Genomic DNA, 8,569 nt, shown 5'->3' with positions numbered 1-8,569 from the left:
GATATGCTTCTAAGTTCTAACTATTATTTCAGTGCAATCTTATATGATTGACAAGTATACTTAAAAATGGTTACTCTGTATGATTATGAGACGTAAGAAATATCACATTTACTAGTTTAGATAATCTCTGAGTATTAATACGGCAAATGTTATGAGACTCACTGATTTTAATAACATTGATGCTTAACATCTTAAACTAACAAGGAAATGCTTTTCTTTTTCGCTGTTGGTGTAACATACAAATAAATTTTAAGGATTGATAGCTCCACCCTCAAAATGTTCTTTGCTTGTCTTATCAATTAATCTAATATGTTAAAGGTGCAAGTCTTTCTAAACTGGAAATTGTATCTTGTATGTTGTTCAAAATGGTGTTTCACAGTCAAAATTTCAAGGAATAAAGGTGAGCTCTCATTTGGTCCCGATTTTGAAGAAAATATGGGATAAACACGGGAACATAATGCAAGGACATGTACTGCAAACTAATGACCAGCTAACATGGGCCTTGGAGTCACTAGCCAATGTGATCATTCTTCTTCAAAGCCATTCAGGAATGTTCTTAGATGGTTTCCAAGCTGCATACTTGAATTCAACCATGAATTATCTTCAGGGTATACGCTTTAGATTGGATTGGCTAATTCCTTTCGTACAAAAGGCCATGGCTGTACACAATGAGCAGCAGCAGGTACATTATATGCAGGGACTTGAGATGTCGAAATCCAATCTTCTTGCACAGTTGCATGATCTGGATTGTAGATTGGCTCAACAAAGAAACCTTCTAGCCGGGATGGCTGTGGCCTCAGCTCCTCTAGCTCATATAGACCTACAGAATTTGCTTGGCTGAAGGATGATGTGTAGATTTCAAGCTCACAATGTTTTGTTATGGTAAATTTTTTCAATGGTTGTTCAATTGCATTTTAATCGAATACTTGTAAAGTTTGCTTTTGACTTATACTCTCAAATATCAAGATGAATCTGATGTTACCCTAATTACAGAGAACGTTCAAAGTTAAATCACACACCTATAGTACTGTCTTTAAGATTTTCTACCTAAGCTCTAATAGTTTTCCTTGCAATTTCATTTTCAGGTACCAGAACCAGTAGCTATCAGTAGAACCAGTAGCTATCAGTATATCCCTACATCAGCAAATGGCTTAGAAGAATTTCGTGATCATTTTCAATGTTTAATATGTCAACGGATTAGAAGTATATTGGAACTATCCTGCAGTATTCTATTTTCAATTGCAGGGTCGCGATAGATGATTCCTGTATGATGAGTACGACGACTTGTTAATGTCTGAAACTGTTTCAGATTATGTAATTATTAGTAATGTAACCCTGATGTAATTGCAAAAGTGTTCTACAATTGCTCTTATTTTGGCAGGATCATGAAATGCATGACTTATTTTGGGCAGTTATGCTACTATTTACTACGAAGTATATGAAAAACTAATTAGTTGTACCTCGTATAAGAAATTAAGAAGTATAGACTATAAGCATTCATTGTGATATTAGTAGACAAATTTATAAGATTTCCCTGCTAATTTAAGACATTTAGGCTTAATATGGCATGTGAATTACGTGGGCACTTTTTCCCTTAAAAGACCTTCTGTATGTGTAAGACTCTAAGGAGCCCATTATTATTGTACTACTTTTTAAAGTACTTAAGCCCGAATACATACTAATACTTGTATAAGATATAGTATATGGAAAACATATCACATTCAATGATATATTTTCGTATAAGATAGAATTTGATTTTGTATATACGGAGTGTTACACATTATACTTGAGATATTATACGAAGCAATGAAAACGCGACTTGCAATCTGCTGCTCAATGTCGATTTCAATGCGTTGATATATATTTTACTATGTCCTCTTGTGATACGCTTCTTGTTTATAAGTGTTGTTTGTTTGAGCAAGATTGCGAGAATAATCTGGACTTTTTTAGCAATTTTTTTTTCTTTGTTTTTCTTTTTGTTTTTTTTTAAGAAATCTAATGGAGTATTTTCAAGCACTGGTTTATCATTTAAGTTTAACTATGAATAAGCTTGTCATCCCACAATTTTTAAGTTTTTAACTATTCATGGAATATGCGAAATAATGCAACTTGATTATCAATGTGTATATCGATCATCAGGTCTACTATCGTCATTCATAAAATAAAGAGCAAAGAACTTCTATAACTATAATCTAAGAATCTTTGACATGATTAAGCACCTTCAATTTCTGGTGTAAGAGTAGATACAGTTTACTACTTTAACTAGTTAATGAAAAAGGATTACTTATTATTGAGAAAGATGCTCATAGTATTGATAATGCTTAAGCAAAAATCAGATGCTACAATCTCCTCGACCACACTTGGACAACGCCTACCCATAATCTAGTAGAGTCATTCGAGTTTAATAAAACTAGCAACCAACGATAATCAGGAGTCCCTCTAAATCAACAGACTCCCTCCCCTAGGCATTTGTCCAAATCAATTGCAGATATGCTCTCCACAGCAGCAAGATTTAATCTACTGTCCGGCTTCTCCGATTCAGCAAGGAGCTTCAGTTTCAATTCTTCGACATGAGCTTTGGCTTTCTCAAGCTCCATTAAGGCAACCGCCAACTGTCTGCTCTTGTTTAGTGCAACAGCCTTTTCAACAAAGGGGACTAACCAATCTACTTTCAATTGCATAAGTTGGAGGTCTGACAAGGTTGAAACCAGATAATTTACTTGATGATCAGTCAATTTATTTGCTGAGGCATTTTGGAGAATGTTTTATCACTTTTGCAACAGACTCCAAAGCCAAAGATTTATATTTTATATAAAACAAATTATGTCATAATTTAGATATAATTTTTTTTTCCTTAAGTAACAATAATTTTTTTAGAAGGTACTTTTGGCGGGAAATTTTTTAATAATACATTGACAAGTGCGTCTTAAGATTCGCTTTTAGTAGTATGTAATTGATTCTTGTTTCGTGTAGGCGGATGTACCATGCGCATGATACACTCGTTAAAAAAAATAGAGACATTTAATGAACATATATATAGTTAGAGTGAAAACAACGTACTATCATAATGTAAAGAATATATAGATCTCTCGATAAACTATTTTAAATGTCCATGTTTGTTCTTTGATTGTAAATGTATTGTACTTTTATCGTCACATAATGTTCATTGCTTACCGTGATATGCTCTTTGAATTTTTTCTTTATATCATGGTGGATAAATATAAATAATGTTTATTATACACTAATATAATTACTTTTTTTAAAATTAAAGTCACTCGTGTCTTTGAAATTTCACTCATTTCATGAAAAGCAATTTCATATGAGTTCGGATAATGGTTAAAAATTCAAATAAGTTTTTATTTAAGTTCAAATAAGTTTTTATAAGGGTGAAATTAATAGGAGCTAATCAAGTTCATTTTTTACTCTAATTAATTAGTACAAATGAAGTATGGAGTAAATAATACAAAGTAAGAATCATGCAAGAATGAGCTCAAACAAACAAAAATTAAGTGAATAGAGCTACACCCATTGTTGAAGAAAGCAATATCCTACTATATTGAAATTATATTGAAGCGGGGAAAAAGTGACCCAAGAAAACTTGAAAGAAGTCGAATAATCTGAAATATCATCATTACCACATATCAAATGACCAAATTTTTAAATTTAGGTTGGGTGCGCTCAAACTTTGGATAAGTCTTATTAAGTTGGGATCATCAAACATGTTACTATTAATTCGATTCAACTCATTTATGCACTCAACAAGGTGAAGAACAAAAAAATATTCATTGGTGCAAATTATAAGTTAAAGAAGATAAAAGCCAAACAATTTTGCATTTGAACACTTTTTATACAATTTAATCTAAAATAACACTACATATTACACAATTCTATTTATTTTAAGTCTTTGTAAATTAACATAGCTGAAAGAAGCATATACTGTACCTAAAGGAGTCTTAATCACAATGACCTCAATCTTGGCAAGCTAAGAAACCTCCAGGACTCGTGATCCTGCTGAAAACAACATCGAAACAAGCATATAAACCTCGAACAGACTCATGATCACTCATCATACATACCAGAAAGTAAGCATAAGACGAGCAAGCTAAGTGAAATAATAGAGCCTTGGCAAGAAACAGATCATCTGCATCTAGAGGCTCAGAAACAGCATAGAATCGATCATGCTTCAACAGCGCGTTTTGAGCCTCAGGATGCAGATTACCCATTTCTAACCAAACTATGAAATGGAACCTTGGTTGTGACATACATACATAATTAGTCATGAACCAAACAATTTATACTAGTAGTAGAATGGTGGGACATAAGGCATTGGGTTCTTTTAATCTTGAACAAATAGCATCAATCTTTTTTTCTTTTTTCAGCCAATCATACGTCAGCCTTCCTATTTTTTCAGTTGAAAAGGATGTTTGGACTGGACTGCTTTTTATCATCAATGTTACAAATATTCTTTGGCATACAAATGTGATACTCTCAATCATCAGGTTTATTTATAAGATATTCTCTTGGCATCGATTGTGATACCAACATCTGTAGGTAACTACTAAGTATGGATCGGAGTATATATTACACTAGGCGTGACCAAAAAGACTAGACATATATGAAGAATGATCCTACTGAGTCGGCACCTCTCACAGGTTTAGCCAGCCTAGCCTCGCAAGTCATAGCTTGAGGGTAGAGGGAGGAGGTAAGGGAATCTCCTACTCCCAAGCATTTTGTAGTTGGTGGGGCTCGAACTCGTGACCTCAAAGTCACAAGGTGAGTTTCCCCCCAACTAAAAAAACGCAGAGGATTCTAAGTTTGGATGCAATACGGAGCGAGTATGAATAAAAGTCCTTAAAAAACGGTTAAAAAAAACCTGGAATCAGTTCTATACCAATAGATATAAAGAGTTATGTATAATATACAATCTAACGTCTTAAATTAATTAATTTGTAGGGGTATGATTCTTGGCCTGGAATCACTAAAGAATGTTAAAGAACTCTAACCAACGTTAAGTTTACTTGATTTTATTAAAACTAAACAAAAATTAATTACAATAACTGACTATTACTTATGAAATATTTAATGTTAATTTTCACTAAATTAAAAATGATTCATTTTTTTACTTATTAAAGGTGATTTTTTCAATAATTACAATTGATTTTTACAAATTAAATTTAACTTTCATTGGTAGTCCATGTGTATTGATGATTTGAATGAATAAAATGTTAAATTATTATTAACATATACGTAAGAAATAAATAACATAATTTGGTCTTGTTTGTTTCATCTCATAATTAGTCTTCCTTTAAATTAATTAACTTATTAAAATTAATTCCTATTGATTCAACATTGTTTTATACAAGTATATATTAAGGATGTTAATAAATTTGGTCTTGTTTGTTTCATCTCATAGCTGTTCTTCCTTTAATTTAACTTATCAAAATTAATTCCTATTGATTCCTGTATGTGTTGATTTGACGGGGTCTTCACCTTTGACACAATCGGGGTTGTCTGACTTCGTTCCTGGTCGTGTTGTGTCGGCGGCGGCTCAGCGGAAGCGGGACAAGTATGGGGCGCATTGCAGGGCTATTGGCTATGGTTTTCTTCCTTTCTCCTTTTCTTCGTTGGGGGAATTAGAGAAGGATGCTATTGCGTTGCTGAAGCGGGTTCAGGCGTTCGCTAAGACTCAGGATATTGGTGCTCGTGCAGCTGCTCACATCTTCAGCAGGATCGGGTTCGCTATAGCTAGAGGGGTGGGGGCCCAGATTGTATCTCGGCTCCCTACCAATTTCTTGTAAATTGATTGACTCTGTACGTTTTGTTTTTTATAATAATAATAATAATAATAATAATAATAATAATAATAATAATAAATAAATTTAATTAAGTTCGTACATTATACAATCAATCAATCAAAGCCTTAATCCTATAAGTGTCGGTGCATTACACAAGTTCTGAACTAATTGGGTGGATCGCACAATACTTGTGTTGTTAAATGTCCTGATGAGGAAATCAAGTGCATGAAAGAATTATAAGGAGTAGCATAATAGGTTGTGGCCTGGTTATTAATGCATTAAACTGAATATTCCAATAGTAATCTTAGGTAGATTTAGTATTACAATATTTACAAACTCCACCTACCATCAGCCAATTAACTTCATTCACAAGCATGTTTACTTGCTCATCAAACCATAATCTTGACCAACCAACAAACTAAACCAAACATTTTGAAAATTATATCCAAATTAACTTGCAAATTTTCATATTTGAGGTATTCCATTAGAATTCAATCTGATCTTTTACTAAATTCGAGCTCTCGGTTCATTGTGGGGGATTGTTGCAATCACATGAGCTCACCAGGCCAGAAAACCTCGAGGACTCACGAGGATGCTTGCCTGCTTGGAACAATATAGCCGAAACAAGCCTACATGTAATTATGTATATGTATACCTCAAAGACTCATGAATTGAAGCTGGTGCCGTAGTGCACAAGTGAAATGGAGAGCGAGCCTTGGCAAGAAACAGATCATCTGCATCTAGAGGCTCAAAAATAATGGAAGAAGATCGATCATGCTTCCACCACGCGTGCATTTTGAGCCTCAGGATGCAGATTACCCATTTCTAACCAAACAAATTAAAGCCGCTTGAATTGCTTACAATATGAGTAATAACAAAAAAACATATTATGCAATGCAATTTATACTACTCGGAGTTACATGAGTTAAAATAATGGTGGGGTATAAATGATAAGGCATTGGGTTCTATTGATCTCCAACATCGAGTATCAATCTTTAAATTGAAAGGGATGTTTAGACTAGACCACTTTTTTCATCAAAATTACACATATTCTTTGGCATTTAATGTGATACTATAAATAAACAGAATTTTATGTAAGATATACTCTTGGTATCGATTTATGATACCAATATTTGTATCTATAAATATATTCCACGAATTAAACTAATCGCCGCAACGTATTACATCGGGTATGAATAAAAAAAAAAAAAAAAAAAAAAAACCGAACTTATAAGAAAAAATATTATGATGGAAAAAAAATATTTGCCGCAGCCAGGCGTTGAACCTGGAATCTCGAAATCCGAAATTTAACCAAAGTGCTACTGCAGCTTCTTCTGTTACAAAGTTGCGAAAAAATTTATATATTTTCTAACAAATAATCCTATTAAAAAATAAAATAGAAAAATAAAAAACGTCGCCTGAGAGATTCGAACTCTCGCGGGGAAACCCCATGTACTTAGCAGGCACACGCCTTAACCACTCGGCCAAAGCGACGTGATTGAACATTCTTGATTCCTTTTAAATATTAAATAATATTGTCTCATCATTCTTTTTCCTAAATATCTTGTGATTAAATTTCTTTTAAATGACTAAATTGAGCTTTGAATTAATTCCTCGAGAAAATTCGTTATTTTTTGCTTCTTAAATAATGAAATGTTTGAAGTGTCAAATTTGAAGGTAATTCTTTTCTTCTACTTCATCTATTTTAAATTGATGTGCTTATATCACTTTTTCATGGTTAAATTTTTATTACTTTGACCAAATATATATTCTCATTACCTTTATTTAATTTTTTTTAAAAAATGTCACCTGCGATATAGTTAAAATTGTCTCGATGTGTAGTTCTTTTTGTTTTTGTTTGTTTGTTTTTCGTTCAATAACATGTAGTTTAATGTAATAATATTATTGATTTTATTTATTTATTTATTTTTTATAATACATTATTGAAGCATCGATGGTCAAAAATACGTTTTAAAGGCCATGCAAAATAGAAATGAGCACATTATTTTGAATGGAGGAGTACATTTATTTATTGTTTACAAAAATTAATGGTCATTCTTGTAAGATGAAGTACAGTAAATTGTGTATTCATTATTGGTAATATCTTTTCATCGTGGAGTTACTTAGTCAATAGTTCTACTATAGATTGAGCTGATACACATACAATCATTGTATGTAGATGTTGTCCCTACATACAATATCAATAGAAATTTGACACATCAACTCAAATGGGAGAAAATTAGAAGTCAAATATAAATTGAATGTAATGGAACTTGTGCCTATTATTTTAACCAATAAAAACATGACAAATTAGAGTTGTATGTAGGGACCAAATACAACAATTGTATGTGTAGTTTATTGTTACGCGTAGTAATTATTGAAAATTTGTCTATTTGTAAAGCATGCTCATTAGGTTGATTAGCATGTTGTATATATATAGTGCACCTATTGATAAGTTCAATACCATTGTGACCTATTCTCCAATTAACTCACTTGCCGGACATACCGCATATTGATCAGCCAGCTAGGGCCATCGATGATGACGGCATGAACGACCAAGAGCATAGGGCCTGTTCTCTTCAGCTTAATTTCAGTTCAGTTCAGTTCAGTTCAACTCCAATCAGTTCAGTTCAGCTCAATTCAACTCCTAATTCCTTCTCTCATAATCAATTTATTTCAGCTCTATTCAGTTCAGCTTTAATCATTTCAGTTCAGCTCAGTTCAGTAAATCAGAACAGATCTTTAGGCCTCAAAATTCAATATGTATTGTGTGT

At 32.7% G+C, this 8,569-nt stretch overlaps 1 non-coding gene across 1 annotated transcript; it reads right to left on the bottom strand.

Moving 5' to 3' along the window:
- Positions 1-7,207: 7,207 nt before the first annotated feature.
- TRNAS-GCU (transfer RNA serine (anticodon GCU)) lies at positions 7,208-7,289 on the bottom strand. Its single transcript has one exon. It is a non-coding gene; the product is annotated as a tRNA-Ser (tRNA).
- Between the last annotated feature and the right edge of the window lie 1,280 nt (positions 7,290-8,569).

Source organism: Chenopodium album, chromosome 2 (genome assembly GCF_948465745.1).
Source record: "Chenopodium album chromosome 2, dcCheAlbu1.1, whole genome shotgun sequence".
NCBI lineage: Eukaryota > Viridiplantae > Streptophyta > Magnoliopsida > Caryophyllales > Amaranthaceae > Chenopodium > Chenopodium album.
This window is presented reverse-complemented; position numbering and strand designations above follow the sequence as displayed.